The 17,174-nt window shown below is 36.8% G+C and overlaps 1 pseudogene across 1 annotated transcript; it reads left to right on the top strand.

Annotated features, from left to right (window-relative positions):
* Nucleotides 1–15,516: 15,516 nt before the first annotated feature.
* LOC104679193 lies at nt 15,517–16,175 on the top strand (annotated as a pseudogene). The gene has a single exon (XR_750288.2). The product of XR_750288.2 is annotated as an interferon-induced transmembrane protein 1 pseudogene (transcript).
* Nucleotides 16,176–17,174: the final 999 nt, after the last annotated feature.

Below are 17,174 nucleotides of genomic sequence, written 5' to 3'. Positions count from 1 at the left end.
TTATGTTGAGATGTGTGATTCTGGTGGATACTAAGAGTCTATTAAACTTCAGTAGCCTGTAAACTAGCTTCTATGTAGTGAATCACAAGATAAAAATGATGTCATATTTCATATGCCAGTGTATTTGGATTTTACATTCTGCAACAACGTGCATACTAGTCTTCCATAAATTATTTCCTGATTGTTCCAATCTTGTCTCTGCTCCGCTATGGAGTAGGTGGGAAAGGGAGCTTAGGTGTCCACTCTCGGGTCATCAGAGGACTGAGGGAGAACAGTGGCATTTATTGTCCAATAGAGTTGTAAGAGTGGTAATCGGAGACCCCAAAGATATTTTAAGATTGGGTTTAACCATCCTTCAGTGTCTCCCAACAAGAAGATTCTCTTTCAAATATCAATTGTAGTAGTATTCTGCTTTATTTTCTACCAAGCATTTTTTCTTCTACTATAAGCATCTTAATTCAGACTATTGTTTCATCTTGTTTGTACTGTTGCAATCTCCTCCCAAATATGTATTTCCAGCTTCTAATATTTTTATGTTATAATCTTCCTATGTTCGCGGGGGGGGGGGGGAACTTCTCATTAATTTGTTTTATCTAAAGTATTTTGTACAAACTCATCTTTTGAAATTCAAGATCCTGGCCAATATGGCTTTATCCTGCTTTTTCAGATTTGTCTTATATTCCACAGTCTCATATACCATACAGACAACACAGACCGAGTTATTTATTTGTGTTACATGATTATGACTATTGTGCCCCATGCAAGTCGACTAAGGCTATTTCCTACTTGCACACCTTTCTCTACCATCTCTGCTTGCCACAATCATTTAAAATTCGCAGCACACGTTTCATGGTTCAATAGTACCGTTCATCATTTTTTTTCAATGAAAGGTAAGCTTTCCAATTTTCAAAGACTCATTCTAATTTATAAGATTTACAAAATTATTCTTTCCAATTTTCAGACTCTTTCGAATTTACAAATTTTTTTTGCCAATTGTCACATTTGGTTTTGTATTATAGTTATTGGGGGACTGATTATGTTCAGACATTTGAATGAGACATGGTGATATAATTATAAGAACTCTGGGCAAGATGGAGGGAGTCAAGAGCCAGGAATAGCACAGTTGCCTTTTATGACTAGAGAAATGAGAAGGAATGGAGTGAATTTGACTCCAGACTGAAGGGATAGTTGAATAGGTAGACACAGAATTCAGAGTATGTGGAATGCTCAGGTGAGATTCAGGGGAGGGTTGATACTGGCATTTCTAAACGGAAGTGAAGCAGGGCAGGCAGCCTGTAACACTGGGTGGTCCCATTATGAGACAACCCTCAAGAAGGTAACACCAGACAAATAATCAGGGCACAACTCCTATCCTAAGAGAGGATGGAAGAATTGGGCAGAATATTTGGGTGGAAATCAAAGTACAGTCCATATGTTTTTCTGTGTTTAGCAAGCATGATATCAGAGAAAGAGGACCAGTGAGCTTTGACCAATGTGAATACTTACAGACAATCCCTGGCTCTGATTCATAGCGAGAACCTAGCAGTGTTAACAGAGTTCAGACGTGAGAGGCTAGCCCAAACTACATTAGAACAAAGGGGTAAGGGGAGAGTGGAATTACGTGTGATGTTTTAATATAGTCACTGCCTCTGCAGGATTACCTGGAGATCCAGAGAGCCTGAACCCACTGATGTTGACTGCGGAGGTTACCAAGCTGAGGACTCTATAGCAGACTCCTGGGCACGGGAACTTCTGAGTGTCAGATTATATGTGGATAGGGCTGTGATACCTGATACTTATTTATTTGTGTTTTGAACCTATGGAGAGTAGAAACTTGCCTCATTAACAAGTCTATTGCTTGAGGCGCCTAAAATAAGACTTTGCTTATAGAAAGTTCTGAAAAATATTAGGATTAGATATACTTAAGGGTATTACGGAAGAATATCCTTGTATTACAGCGAGGCTCAACATTTAAATCCTGTGTTTCTTTTTCCTTATCTGCAAAAAGTGGATACCACTTGAATATTGTAGGATTGCTATAAGAATTAAATAAGATAATTTATGTAACAGTTTTTTAAAAGCCTAGTAATTAACAAGCACTTTAATATAAGCTAGAGATTATTGTTTTGTTATTAATATCGTCATCATCCTTTTTATTTCCATTCATATACTTAAAAATTAATCTAATTACAGTATAGGCAAGATGTCTCTTATTTTGCTTTCTATTCCACCAATTGAAAATAAGATTTCCATTAATCATTCATAATAAATCTATGCTTCAACCAAAATTATGTGTATCCCCTTGAGTTGCCCATATTAGGCAACCTATATAGATTATAAAAGATTTCAACTGTTTATGGTTTTTAACAGACACTCACATATGTTGTTAAAACATATCATCCACATTGAATGTGAATTGTTTTCAATTAAAGAAAAAAATTATACCATCTAAAGGTCATGTTGTTTATATCTGTAATAAATACAGTACAACAAATGCCAGTATAAATATCTCATCAAGTACTGAAGTTTGCTAAACTATTATTCTTGGAATTCAGCTTAGAAGGAAACATCTGCATTTTTCTTGGATGCTACATCTTACAACCTCACAAATGCTGACTGTGCAGCTAGTCAATTCAATTCAGATGGAAAGTTAGAAAGCCTCGCAGTATTCTTCCTGAAGAGTGACAACACTGAGACAAAACAACAACAAAAAAAAATTTAAAAATAAATCTGGCCAGACACAGTGGCTAACCCCTTTAATCCCAGCACTTTGAGAGGCTGAGGTGGGTGGATCACAGGAGTTTGAGACCAGGCTCGCCAACATGGTGAAACCCCATTTCTACTGAAATATAAAAATTAGCTCGGTATGGTGGTGGACTCCAGTAGTCCTAGCTACTCAGGAGGATGAGGAAGGAGAATCCCTTGAACCAGGGTGGCGGAGGTTGCAGTGAGCCATGATCATGCCATGGCACTCTAGCTGGGGCAACAGAGTGAGACTCTGTCTCAAAATAAATAAATAAATATTTTACCTGCAGATTTGAGTCAATGGTCCTCAGAGCCTGAGGTTTATCCAAATCTTTGGATGATTGTTCACCTGTAAGAAAATCACTAAGTGAAAATATTTTTATATCTGAAAAATGTTTCCAGAAGCCTGAAATTCGTACAGATACCGTGAGTCTGAAAAAACTATCAGCATGTTGCAAAATTAAATAAGCAGTTGGATTAATACACACATATAAAATCCATTCCTATTAATAATATGATTTAATTTCAGAGTTCAACAAAGACTCCCAGATCTGTCTCTTTAGCTGTCCCCAGTGATGTAAGTATACTGAGGACAATCCACTCCAACAAAATGTGCTCAGAGGTTTTGCCTCAAAAGTAAACATTTCTTGAGTTCACTGGTAGTTTTATGTTGCAAGATCTTGTCAGTGTTTGGGCTAGTAATTGCAACTCCTTGTATATGTGAAATTATTCATTAAATGACAGACTTATAATTATGATAATGATTATAAAACTAGTGATGAATGTGATGATGATGATAACTAAGATTTTTGAATGCTTGTGTATACCAGGCATTGTGTTGAATGCTTTTCATGCATTACCACCTTTATTTGACTCCTTAAATGCCTTGTGTGGTAACTAATATTAATTCATTTAACAAATATTTATTGAGTGCTTATGAAGACACACTCTTGATGGTGAAGGATTTGGAGGTGATAGTAATATGTAAATTCAGTGTTTTCATAGAGCATCTATTCTAGGGTAAATTAGGTTCTCAATTCATAGAGTTTAAATTCGATTACTTACATATTCTTTGATCTCTGAAGTTCTTAAAACTTAAAGAATTTATCCAAAGTTGCAGAGTGTGTGTGGTTTTCAGTGCTCCTTCCCTTTCAGATGTACTAACGTTCATTTCAGCTACAATTAGGACAAACAGTGGAATTTTTTTTCCTGACTGTGGAATGTGTGGAAATGGTAAATTAAAAAAAAAAAAAAAAAAAAAACAAAGCAAAACAAAGCAAAACGAAAAACTAGGCTAGGGATGGTGGCTCACACCTGTAATCCCAACCTTCGGGATGCTGAGATGGGAGGACTGCTTAAGGCCACGAGTCCAAGATCAGCCTGGACCACATGGCAAGACTCTTGTCTCTACAAAAAACAAAAAAGTTAGGTGGATATGGTGGTGCATGTCTGTAGTTCCAGGTACTTGGGAGTCCGAGGTGGGAGAATTGCTTGAGCCTGGAAGGTGGAGAGGCTACAGTGAGTGAGTTAAGATCACACCACTGCACTCCAGACCCCAGCCTGGGTGACAAAGTGAGACCCTCTCTCCAAATATTAAAAGTAATAATATAATTTTTTTAGAAGTCCTCTATCTCATAGTGCCTGTCCCTTTTTTTTTCTGTTAATGATTTGGCTTTGCCTTTGCCTTATGCTTAACTTGATTGTACTCATAGCACTTCACCACAAAGGATAAAAGTTACTGACTGGGTAGGTATTGTTTTTTTGATTCTATGTCTAATTTGTGCTAAGAATATATTATTTCAAACCTGAGTATAAACTTTTCAAATGCAAATATTGAGATGAACATATCTTCACCTCTTTCCTTTGTTATGGTGAGTTTAATTGTGTTTTTAAAGTCAAATTGTCTTTGTCTTGGCAATATCACCCGCAAATGATTCCGCTCACATCTCTTAAGCATAAGGGCATTATTCTACAGCCACAATGTCATTATTATGCCTTAGAGAACTAAAAATAATTTCAAAACATCATAAAACAATTAGTCCATGTTTAATTTTTCACGTTGTTACAATTATTTTTTGTGCGTCGCCTCCCAAGTTAGGATCCAATCGAGGTTCTTGCATTGTTTTTAATTGCTATGTCTTTTTCAATCTAGAAAAGTCTTTTGTTTGGTTTTTGTTCTTTCATTTTTTACGTTAATATTCTGAAGATACTGCTGATTTAAAGTTTGTATTCAATCATAATACAGACCCCCCCACACCTGAGACTGGAGTCAGTTTCCTTTCCATAGTCATTATGCAGGATATTTTTTTGTTGACTGATTGTTTTTTTCCCTATATACAGTTTTGCAACCCCTGGCTTCAAGATTTGTCTAGAAAACACATTGCCATGTCATTTTGATAACGGATCTGACTCTAAGGCCTCATGGCACGTGTCTGGATATTTAAATTGCAACTCCTAAAGCTTAAATCCTGTGTTAATAACAGCATGAGGCCTTGGCTTCACCTCTTGGTCACCAAGATTTTGGTAGCCTGTTTCCTGATGTACTCCCAGTGATTTTTTTTATCCTTTTTGGGAGTCAACCAAATAATTTTCTGAAGTTTCAGCATTTTTATCTAATATTGTATTTTTAAGGGGAAAGATGACTTAACTCATCATAGTCTATCATTTTTATATAGAATTTTTTCAATATTATTAGGCATTAGATTTATGATAATGAGTGGAAACACTTTGATAAAACAATATTTTTAAGTGCAAAGAGAACTTCATGAATAAAGATAATTTATTAGGCAACAAAAGCATCAAAAAAACAGATTTTTAATGTCAATAACAGTAAAAATTATAGAAGATAAAGTGTTTTTTAGCTCTTTGGTGATTTGAGTCCTATTTATATCAATACATTTGACCTGTATCAATTAGTGTTTGAACGTTCAGTATTTGTGTGAGTATACACATTTACATGTGCATTCACATAGGCATGTTAAATGTTTTTCATCCTAATTCTCATTAATTTTAAATTTTAAATTAATTTTAAATAAATAAATTATCATTTATTTAAATACTTACATATATTTATCTGTATAAAATTAGCCACGCCTGGCAGATTTTTATATTTTTAGTAGAGACAGGGTTTCACCATGTTGGCCAGGCTGGTCTTGAACTCGTGACATCAGGTGATCCACCCATCTTGGCCTCCCAGAGTGCTGGGATTAGAGGTGTGAGCCACCATGCAGGGCTGAATTTTAGATGATTTTTAACTTCATTGGAATTTCATCATGGTATACTTCCACTTGATAAAGAAGTTGATGTAGAGAGTTTGTCCTGGACTCTGCATTTTTATATGAGCATTCTGTAATGGCCACGTACAATTTTTATTTTTTTTTAGAAGAAAGTAACAAGCTTAGCAAAGATTTATTGGTTACAGAAACTCTTTTTCATATCAGTTTAAATTTTCATTAGGCCACTTTCTCATATGAATCTAGGTAAGTTGAGATGTGACAAATTATGCATCCCCAAACACACTACTTTCTGATAAAAGAGGATGTAGCCAATATTTTAAATTCTTCTTTCTTTTAAATTCAGTACTTTCTCCATAAGTTTTGGACAGAGCAATGGAATTCATATTCTAAGGTTAATAACATAAAGCAGTGTATCTTAGGGACATGTAAAGAATAGATCATATCCAAAACACTGAATATATAAAAGGATAATTTTATTACAATAACCCTGAAGAATAATTTCAGGAAAGAACACCACAAAATGTGTATGAAGGATTATTTCCTCTCAGGGACTAGACAAGGTAAAGAGAAAATAAAAAGTGGAGTAGCTACAGTAAATAGTACATGAACCAGTTCATGAAAGTGATAAGCAACTTAAAGTACAGGACATTTAATGTGTCAAAGGGAAATAAAACAAACAAATAAAAAGAAAGAAATGATAAGAACAAAAATTATGCAAGTGCTTTACGAACTGAAATTTCCCTCCTTTGCCTGACTGTCATCCTGTTTTCCAAATGCAATCCCTGCAGTGGTCTCACAGTGGATGGGTGAGTAAGCCCTTGGGGGAGTCATCAGTCACAAAAATGATACAGTATTTAGTTAAGCTCTGAATGTCAAAAAAAAGTGACAGAAAAGTGACCTCATTCCATATCACCCAACTCTAAAATGTTATTCCAAAAGTCAAAACTGTTCTAACCCATCATTACTACTCTTTCTGTATATTTGAAGAAAGCAGTTTGAAACTAGACCTTTCTCCACATTTATATTATTTTAAGGTAGAAAGTTCAATATTCTCACAAAAAGGCAGATATTTAAGCATATAAGAAAAGTTGTATACATGTCTCACATATTTTCTAGATATTTTTAAATGGTATGGAATAATTCCAAGCTATTCAAAATTACATTTCCTTTAATGATCTAAACTATAGTCATTTTAATTAAAATAACCTTTCCTCCTTCAGCACCTGGTCAGACTCCTTTTTATGTCCTACATCAATGAATGGAAATGTACTTATATAGATGTTAACTCAGTGGAATCACTTTATGGATGATTCTTTAAAAATCCTATAAATTATCAGATTATATAGTTAATTTGAATTATATAGATGTTAATTTTTAAGAAATTTCATTAGGTTACTGAATTCATATTTATTATCCCATATACAATATTAAACATTCTCCATTTTTTCCTTGAGGTTTTCTTAGTCACCGAACTGCTCACATTTAAAAATTCTCATAACGTACCTTTTAAGTTTTAGTTAAACTTTGTCTCCCACCTTTAGTAACAGTTCAACTTTGTCATAATTTAAAATCATGAATTTAAAGGCTGATCCAATTCTTAAAGTGTAATACATTTAAAAGTTAAGGGCAAAATTAAAACATTTATTTCTAATGTTTGTCTTGAAATGATATTAAGCTTTAGAGGAAAGCACTATGCAAATCTTATATAAGGTGTTATTGAACAATGTACAAAGACCAATGGTCTTTCTTTTTCACAATTATTAATAGTGTATATTTCAATGATCAAAGAATGAATGGCTTTAAGACCACATGGAAATTGATGGTCCAACCCTGTACTACTTTTTCCCCACCATAATGTCATTCATTCACGTAAGTATTTACTGAACAGATCCAATATGTTATGAACTTTATCAGGTGGTATACACGTGAGAAGATTCATGGTCAAAATTGGGTAGACAGGCACTTAGGAAGTCTTTGACACTGTGGTAGGTGTATCATTGTGTGATTCTGAATGTATCATTGTGATGTACAAAGGGAACATAAAGGGTCTAACTCAGTCTCAAAAGTCAATGAAGGATTTGCAGAATAAGCAGTGCCTCTACTGAAACTAAAATATCTTCTCCTACAACGTGTGTGGACTAAATTATCTTCACCTATAGTATGTACATGTGTGTATTTTTGAGTGCTCTTTATTACATTTGTGAAATAAAAAGATAGAAATAAAGCTCAGTTGGAAAACTACACAAAGCAATTGTGAAATATTTACTATGATTTCAATGGGCTAAGATTGGTGATTTCCAACATTATTCAAATGTAGACTACTCAGATATTGTAAGTCTCTCAAATTAAACATTAATAGTGAACAAAATTTTGGTGAAAACTCAATAGCACTGTTACCCATTACTCCCCATGATCACAACCACCAAATGTAATGATACTGTCTTTTTGTTTTGCTTGTGGGCTTTTATTGTTGCTGCTATTGTTATTATCTGGTTTCCTTGATGTTTTTGCTCCAATAATTAATATAATGGTGAAATTTATGGAAACTTTGATAATACGATTTCAGCTTATCATGTGGAAAGAAGCATAACTGAAGTTTTGCCATAAGCTAGGACATTTTTGCATACAAAGCAATATGGTTTAAGACTTCATAGGTGAATGATAGGCTGTGAAGGATGCATTATAAATGAAATCTAATGGTGTTTTTACTCTTAATGGTTTAAATCAATTATTTGTAATTTTGTTCATTTGTTCATTAAAATGAGTTTCCCTGATTACTATGTTCAATGTGTTATGCCAGTATATGGACAAATGACCAAAAGCTTTGATGTTTGCATAGCGGGATTCACTCATTTGCCTAAATTGCAATCATGAACCTACTGGCAAATACACTGAGAAAATCAGTTGATTGTACCTCTTCTTTTTTGTTTTGGTTTTGAATGCACGACAAAAAATAAGACTTTGAAGCAACAAAGCCCAGTAGAGCTTGTCTGACTTTCCTCATGACAAGAATGTGCTGGAAGTATACCTGCCCTGAGACAGGATACAGACATTGAATAGTAAAGAACGTCAAATAATTGTCCTTAAATGGTATCATTTTATGACTTTTTGTCAAAATCAGACTTTCTTTTATTTACTAACTCAATTCAGGAATGTTTTAAATGTCCTGACAGCTTTGCTAATGCAAATAAATCACGAAGAAATGTTCATTTGCAATTGTTGTTTTTGCTGACCAAGGAGGATCATGGATCTCTTTCACATGCTAACAGTCTGTGTTTCTGTTTTCCCTAAAAAGATTGTAATCTGAACATATGGATAGTAAATTAAAGTGTTAGAAAGTATTATTGATGATCGGTGTGTTCATGTCATTACTTTTGTGAGAATTTTACATTTGTTATAGAATATAAATTTCCCTAGACTTACAATGATTTTATAGATTTTCTAGCTAATGGAACTCATTGTTTATTGAAATTGAAGCAAAGAAATATTATGACTTATACAAAGTTAATTAATGGCCCACAGCAGGAGATGTTCTCAGGAACCAGGACTCTTATCAAGTCTTTCTCTAAACACCAACTTGAATGACATAGTAGATAGTTCATTAAAAGAAATCACTCAGTCTCAGAAATAAAATACAGATGGGAATGTTTACCATGCACCACACTATCATCAAATATTCTAACTAGAAGCTTGCTAAATGACTCCTGCCATTTTATACTGCCTAATTTTTGCGAATTCAACTAAAATTCTAAGTAGCTATATATCTTAAGCTATGAAAGCAGTGGACATGTCTTTATTTAGTAATATTTTAAAAGTTTTAGGCCCTGGCACAGTGACTTATGCCTGTAATCCTAGCACCTTGGGAGGCCAAGGCAGTAGGATCTCTTGATGCCAAGAGTTCAAAACCAGGCTGGGGAACATAGGGAGATTCCATCTTTCCAAAAAAGAAAAGAAAAAAAAAGGTTTATGTGATGGTGTGCACCTATAATCCCAGCTACTTCATTGTGTGGTGGTGTGCACCTATAGTCCAGAGCTACTTGGGAGGCTGAGGTGGAAGACTGCTTGAGTCTAAGAGTTTGAGGTTACAGTGAGCTATGATTGTGCCACTGAACTCCAGCCTGGGCAACACAGCAAAACTCTATCTCAAAAAAAAAAAAAAAGTTTTAAGAGTGAACTGTGTATGTTTTGTAAATGCCAATAGCATCTCTCCATTACCTTTATCTGCAGCACCACTTTATTTATCTAGGGATGGAAAGTACAGGACCCAAGTTCACCTCCTGGTCTTCCATTCTATACTTCACCCCCTTCCCTACCTTCAAAGCCATGGAAAACATCACTAATCAGCCCCAGCCATCTTTCTTCTGGATATAGCCCCATACTCCTTAGCAGGAGAGTGCTCCAAGACATCCTTAAGCATGAAACAGAATTTGAAAATGAAATGAAATTTGTTTAACATCCTAGTTCTAATCCCTTTTGCTTATATTCTGGTAGTTATTATTTTCTTCTTTCTACCTTATCCCTCTTTGTCCAGAAAAACATTGAAACATTTTAAAAGCTTGACACTTTCTTACACAGAGTATACAGAACCAAGTTAAATTTTTTTGACATGAAGACATTAGAAACAGCCATCATGATACTAAGCAGTGATAGAATTTTGAGTGGTTTTTTGTTGTTGTCGTTTGTTTCCTTTTTCTCTATCCATTGTTATGTCTTCATTTCTCTTACTGTGGGTGGCTATTGGGCATCTGGCAACCAAGAGTTTCTTCTTCCCTCACCATCTACCACTCATTCTTCAAGTTTTTGCTTTTAATATCCCTTCTTATATGTTGTAAGATAAAAAGCAGTGAACTAACCATGCTCTGCATATGTAAAGGAAGGATCTATGAGATTGTACGAGTTCAGGTAGAAAGATGCAGGCACAGGCACTGCTGTTGCTGAAGTTCCTACTTCCTTTTATTAAGACTTGAAGTGTGAACTGGGTTGTGACACCTAGCAAAGAAGATTTGGACAGATTACACGAAACCGGTCAGCTCTGTCTGTTTCCTGCATGTGTCTCTCTCTATATTTCAAATGTGATTCTCCTGAAAGCAGAAAGCAGAGGTGAGTCTCTTGTGACCTCAGGTGAAAGCAGCTCAGATCAGAGCCTCAGGAGATATGTCAGCTGTTCTTGGAGTGTACATAGTGACTATGGCCGACTCAAATCTCCAATCTATTTTCAGAAGAGAAGCCCAACGCTGGTAGTCAGATCCTGGAAGCCAGAGGGGGAGGCAGGTAGAGGTTGAGGGCATGGCCTCAGGTGGAAGCAGCGGTGTGGGTATTGCAGAGAATTCTCAGTAATCAGAAGGCATCAACATGGAGGTTTGGTATGAAGAGGTTGTCCCTGGGTGTTCCTGTAAAGGAGCCTGTTGTTCTATCAGAAGTCAGTTTCATAGTTAGGTTTGGATTCTGCTATGATTTTCCCATGTGTGGGATGGGAAACATGGAGTATTTGTTAGCACAAGTTCAAAATTGCATCCTTGCCAGCACCTGATTAGGAATAAGAGGCCGGGTTGGCCTGTGGCCTGGGCTAGGTTGAGCACCCTCACTCCGTCAGCACTGTGGTTCTGTGCTTATTCTTCTGCTGAAAGTGGGTGGGTTATTAGGGCTTGACTTTCCCCTTCCCAATTACATTCTTGATTAAAATGAACCTCCTTTCAAATTCATTAATGAGCTTAATGACACAGGCATTCAAAAAATCTCCCTGGAAAGTTGTCAGTGGTGACCATGGGGTGGTAAAGGCCTTGTCATCCTGACATTCCTTACACAATGGATGAATCCCCTAACCACCTCCACCCTGCTTGTTGCCATTATGTCCATGGGACGTTTACCAGTTTTATTGAGAATATCTTGGCAGTCACTCAGATTTTCCGATCCTTTCCTGATGACAGCCATCATCATAAGCATTATGTGTTCTGTGCTGTGAAAAGTTCTGAATGTCAATTGTCATTTCCTAAAAATGGTTCTGCTGCCCTTGGAGAGCTGGTGTGGGAATGGTTGGGGAAACATCTTTTACTATTGCAACTCAAGTCAGAGGCTCCTTCTTGAAGTGTGGTATCTTCTGAATGCATCCAGATAATTCTTTGTTTTCCCTTTTAGTGTCGAGGGAAATACCAATAATATTGTTGGTGGCTCTGAAATGGTTTCTTGTAGAAAATGGTCATCTCCACTGTGTACTCAGAGAGTGAGCATTGAGGGTGTTCTTGAGAATTTGACAGGTGAAGAGCATCTCGTACATTAGGGCATTTGTTCAGTCTCCTGTCAAGTGTTTTCTTCCATAGCCAGACTGACATCAGGGACTGTGTAGTAGGGCAAGCTACTACATGGTAACAACTACATGTTGTTTGTACTAGACAACAAGGTTTGGACATAGGCCACTGGAAATGCTGTGAACTGGCTTGTACTGGATTGATCAGCAATTCAGAATTAAGAATATAAGGCACATCATTAGGATACAAGTACCGAATTTTAATAACTTAGAGTGTTACTGTCTTCCAAGATAACCTCCCTGTATGTACTTCTAATATCAACAATAGAAAATGGCTCCTTATTCCTTCCCTCTAGAAACTAATTACTCTCTAGATTTTTCTCATTCCCCTCTTAACACAGTTGCTAGACAATAGAATAAAAAGTTGACTACTAGATATCAATACTAGATCAGGTGTGCATACATGATTTGCCAAACTCCAAAACTGACTCTCAGTGTGGTTTACAATCTTGGCAAATCCCATGTCTTAACTTAAAATGGAAAGCATGTATTTTCCAGGAAGATAAAGATCAATGATAACAGGAAAGCATATATTCTCCAGGAAGATAAAGATCAATGATAACAGGAAAGCATATATTCTCCAGGAAGATAAAGATCAATGATAACAGGGAGATAGTCTTTTAGGGAGACATTGTTCTTAGACACCCACCACAACACCTTGTTCTTAGGAAGCAGAATGTTGTCCTCTACAGGAGTCCGGCTCTGTGTCAGCAAGCCTTGTCTTCCGGGCTCCAAGTCCTTCCCTTCCCAAATGTCCATACCAGAAAGCAAAAGCTCAGACCAAACTCGGGCATGGACAGGAACACATTCTATGTTCAGTTACTGGCTCTGCATTTTGACCAACTTGTTGTTCTTTTCCTGGACTGACCCACTTGGCCATGGCATTTGCCACTCCTCCTTATCTTCACCAGCGTGCTAGCGCTGACACCGTCTTTGCCTTCCTTGATCCTCTCCCAGGCTTAGAGGTAGACTTTTACTGTTGCTGCTCTTTGCTGATCATTGCTGCAAGATGGAGAACTCACTGGGTCAGTATGAACAACTGACCTTCAAATCAGTGTGAAAAAACATCATTTTTTTCTTTCCTAACAGTAATCCTGCTACTCTCACCCCAGCAATATCACTAAATCAATCAGGATGTAAACCTTACTAAAAAAGGAATAATGTTTGCCAAATCAGGCAAAGTGTTAATGAGCTTAGACTCTAGACCACCATCTTGTTACTGACCATAGGCAATAATCATTTAGGAAAAGGTTGAACATAGGTTTTAAATAAAAGGAGTTTTAAATACAAGAGCCAGTGCTATCTCTCTGGCAATGTCAGAGTTCACATGTCATGTCTTTAAAATCACAAAAGAATATTCAGTGAGAAAAAAAAAAAAATCCCTGCATTTTTATTGCTGTAGTAAGAAAATAATACTTTTAGTTTTGTATTTTAATTACTAATTCAGAAGGTTCTAAGCAGCTTTAGTGAGTAGCCTCTAAAATATGGAATGTATTTAATGATGTGTATATTATTGATTTTATATTTCTGGTAATATTTTGGGACCATAGGCCAGGTTTCACGCTGCTACAAGCACAGGTATTTTGTATTTCTCAACATCCAGTAAGTACTGCTGCTTCGGGGACAGGTTAATCCTCTTTGTGAGAATTTGGCTATACAAATTGGCTTATTTTGGTGAAGAGCACTCTCTAAATTATTTCATTGCCTTTTATTGTGCCAATGGCATGCAATCTAAGTACCAGTTACTTTTAGAGTGAATCCCTTTACTCTTAGTTATTTTGGAAAAAAATATATTTAAAAAAATTAGTGAAAACTTTCATTGAATGACATACTTCCAAAGAAGGTAAAATGTATTTCTTATTTATATTTCATTTTCATATTAATGGATATTAATGTCTTTTTTTTTTGGTTGGTGGGTTAATAAAGAATACCAAACAAATTTACTTAATTTGGGTTAATAATATGTAAGAATTTTTAAAAGAAAAATTGAGGTGAAAATCAGGAGTGAAGGTCAAAGAGAACCCTGGAGAAAGGATGTGTTGGGCCAGAGAGCAGGAGATGTTGGTAATGTTTGGAAGCTCTGTTATTTCTGTGAGGATTTGAACCAGTGTGTGGTGGGGGATATATATTTGCTTTAAGAAAGTTCTGTGGCAAAGTAGGGGAACCTACTAGATAATGTAAGCTTTTGAGAAAAAAAGAACGTAAATTCTCTGAAATAAAATGATACCCATTTTATACTCTACAACCAGATACATTCCAGACTGTAAAAATATGAAAGAGAAAAAATAAAATGAGAAAAGCACAGGAAGTTCTGTGTGATGGTCTGAGAGTTAAGAGAAAAAAGAAGAAGAAAAAATACTAGAAGAAATATAAGTGAATGTGAACATAACCTTATCTAGGCATACACCCAAACCTAAAATCTTAAGGGAAAAGATTTACATATTTGACAATAAAATTTTGATACTTGCATTTGGCAAAATGGCTCAAACCAAACAATAATCTAAAAAATGTTTTATATATTGAATATATATGCATATATATGGTTGACAAAGGGTTAATATATTCAAACATAATACACTTTTTCCCTGTGGCCTTTTTTTCTTTTTTTTTTAGATGGAGTCTCTCTCTGTTGCCCAGGCTGGAGTGTAGTGGTACGATCTCGGCTCACTGCAAGCTCTGCCTCCTGGGTTCACGCCATTCTCCTGCCTCAGCCTCCCGAGTAGCTGGGACTGCAGGCACCCACCACCGTGCCCGGCTAATATTTTGAAGTTTTAGTAGAGACCGGGTTTCACTGCGTTAGCCAGGCTGGTCTCGATCTCCTGACCTTGTGATCCGCCCGCCTCGGCCTCCCAAAGTGCTGGGATTACAGGTGTGAGTCACCGCGCCCAGCCTTCCCTGTGTTTTCATGTCTTTTTTGTCTCCATGAAGTATTCTTGTGTCCTTCTTCACCTCATTGACTTTCACTTACTCTTCGGTCTCAACTTGTCTTAATTCCTCAGCTCGTCTTCCCTGATGGCCCGATTCTCTGACCTCTCTTGCAGTACATTTTCTGTGCCAGAGAATTATTTTCCAACCTTCATTGTAGCTGTAATTGTTAGTGACCATCTTTTTTGCTAGACTCTATGCTCCAGTGGGCAGAGCCATGTTTCATGCTTACCACTGTATCTGCAGCTTCTGAAGACTCTTGTAGAACCTCCCTCAGTGCCATTGAAATGAATTACTACTGGAAACAACAGGGGAAAGCAGGGCTCACTGAGCACCAACCCAGCATCCAGACACTGCAGCTGCCCTTCCCTCCACGCCGAGAACCACACTTCTCAAACCTTCACTCAACACTTCCTTCCCCAAAGACAGAAAATGCACAAGGAGGAGCACGAGGTGACTGTGCTGGGGGCACCCCTTAGCACCATCCTCCCAAGGTCCACTGTGTTCAACATCCACAGCAAGACCTCCGTGCCCGACCATGTCGTCTGGTCCCTGTTCAACACCATCTTCTTGAACTGGTGCTGCCTGGGCTTCATAGCATTCGCCTACTTCATGAAGTCTAGGGACAGGAAGATGGTTGGCAACGTGACTGGGGCCCAGGCCTATGCCTCCACCGCCAAGTGCCTGTACGTGTCGGCCCTGATTGTGGGCATCCTCATGACCATTGGATTCATCCTGTTACTGGTGTTTGGTTCTGTGATGATCTACCACATTATGTTACAGATCATACAGGAAAAACAGGGTTACTAGTAGCTGCCCATAGCCTGCGACCCTGGTACTCCACTTTGCAATGCTGGCCCTCACGCTGGGGCTGTTGGTCCTGTCCCCTTGGTCCTGCCCCTAAATACAGCATTTTATCCCCACACACCTGTCCACAATGACATTCAATAAAGTGCATGTGCTTGAGGAAAAAGAAAAAAGAAAAAAAAAAAAAGAAATGAATGACTACTATAAGAACTCATTGTGAACTATTAGAGGAAGGAAACGAACAGGCAATTGACAAGAGGAAGCATACCAAAGCTCGAAACCCAAACAGGCTAACATATGCTGCATCAATAGTCAAATACATACAGATTAAACGATATATTTGTGAACATATCATCTCTATTTATAAAATGTGTTTGTGTACTTGTTGTCAGAATACCCAAAAGAATTAATATTAGCATTAATTGCTTGTGAGAGTGTGATGAAGCATACCTCATAACCTGCTATTGGTAGGAATGTCAATTGGTAAAAATTTTCCATAAAAACTGAATACTGTTCAAGCTGAAATTTACATTAAGAAAATAATTTGTGGGAGGGATGCATCTAAAGTGATGCTTCTGACATACTGTCTTATCACAATAAAAAACTGGAAATAAACTAAATGTTTATTAATAAGGAATTATATTTAAATCTGAGTCAACCATCCAAATTTTGCAATGTTAACATGTTGCAGTTATAAAAATGGGTGCTATATCTAGAATTACTGAAATCAGTAAATGCTACATTAAGTTTAACTGAAAAATAGAGTCTTGACATGTATGTATGTGTGTGTGGCTATGTATAATGGTATTTCATTTTTGTAAAAATACATGTACATATGTAAATATTTAAATGTCCAAAGAAAAACTCTAGAACGATATACCAAAAAAATTGGAAAGTGCTTGTGTTTCAGCATTCATTAGCATGCCTGGTGAATGGTTTGGCTGTGTCCCCATCCAGATCTCATCTTGAATTTAACTCCCATAACTCCCCCATGTTGTGGGAAGAACCTGGTGGGAGATAATTGAATCCTGGTGGCAGTTGCCCCTATACTGTTCTCATGGTAGTGAATAAGTCTCATGAGATCTGATGGTTATATAAAGGGAAACCCCTTTCACTTGGTTCTCACTTCTCTCTTGCCTGCTGCCATGTAAGATGTG

This window comes from Rhinopithecus roxellana, chromosome 8 (assembly GCF_007565055.1).
Source record: "Rhinopithecus roxellana isolate Shanxi Qingling chromosome 8, ASM756505v1, whole genome shotgun sequence".
Lineage (NCBI taxonomy): Eukaryota > Metazoa > Chordata > Mammalia > Primates > Cercopithecidae > Rhinopithecus > Rhinopithecus roxellana.
The sequence above is the reverse complement of the archived record's forward strand: the minus strand, read 5'-3'. Positions and strand labels throughout refer to the sequence as shown.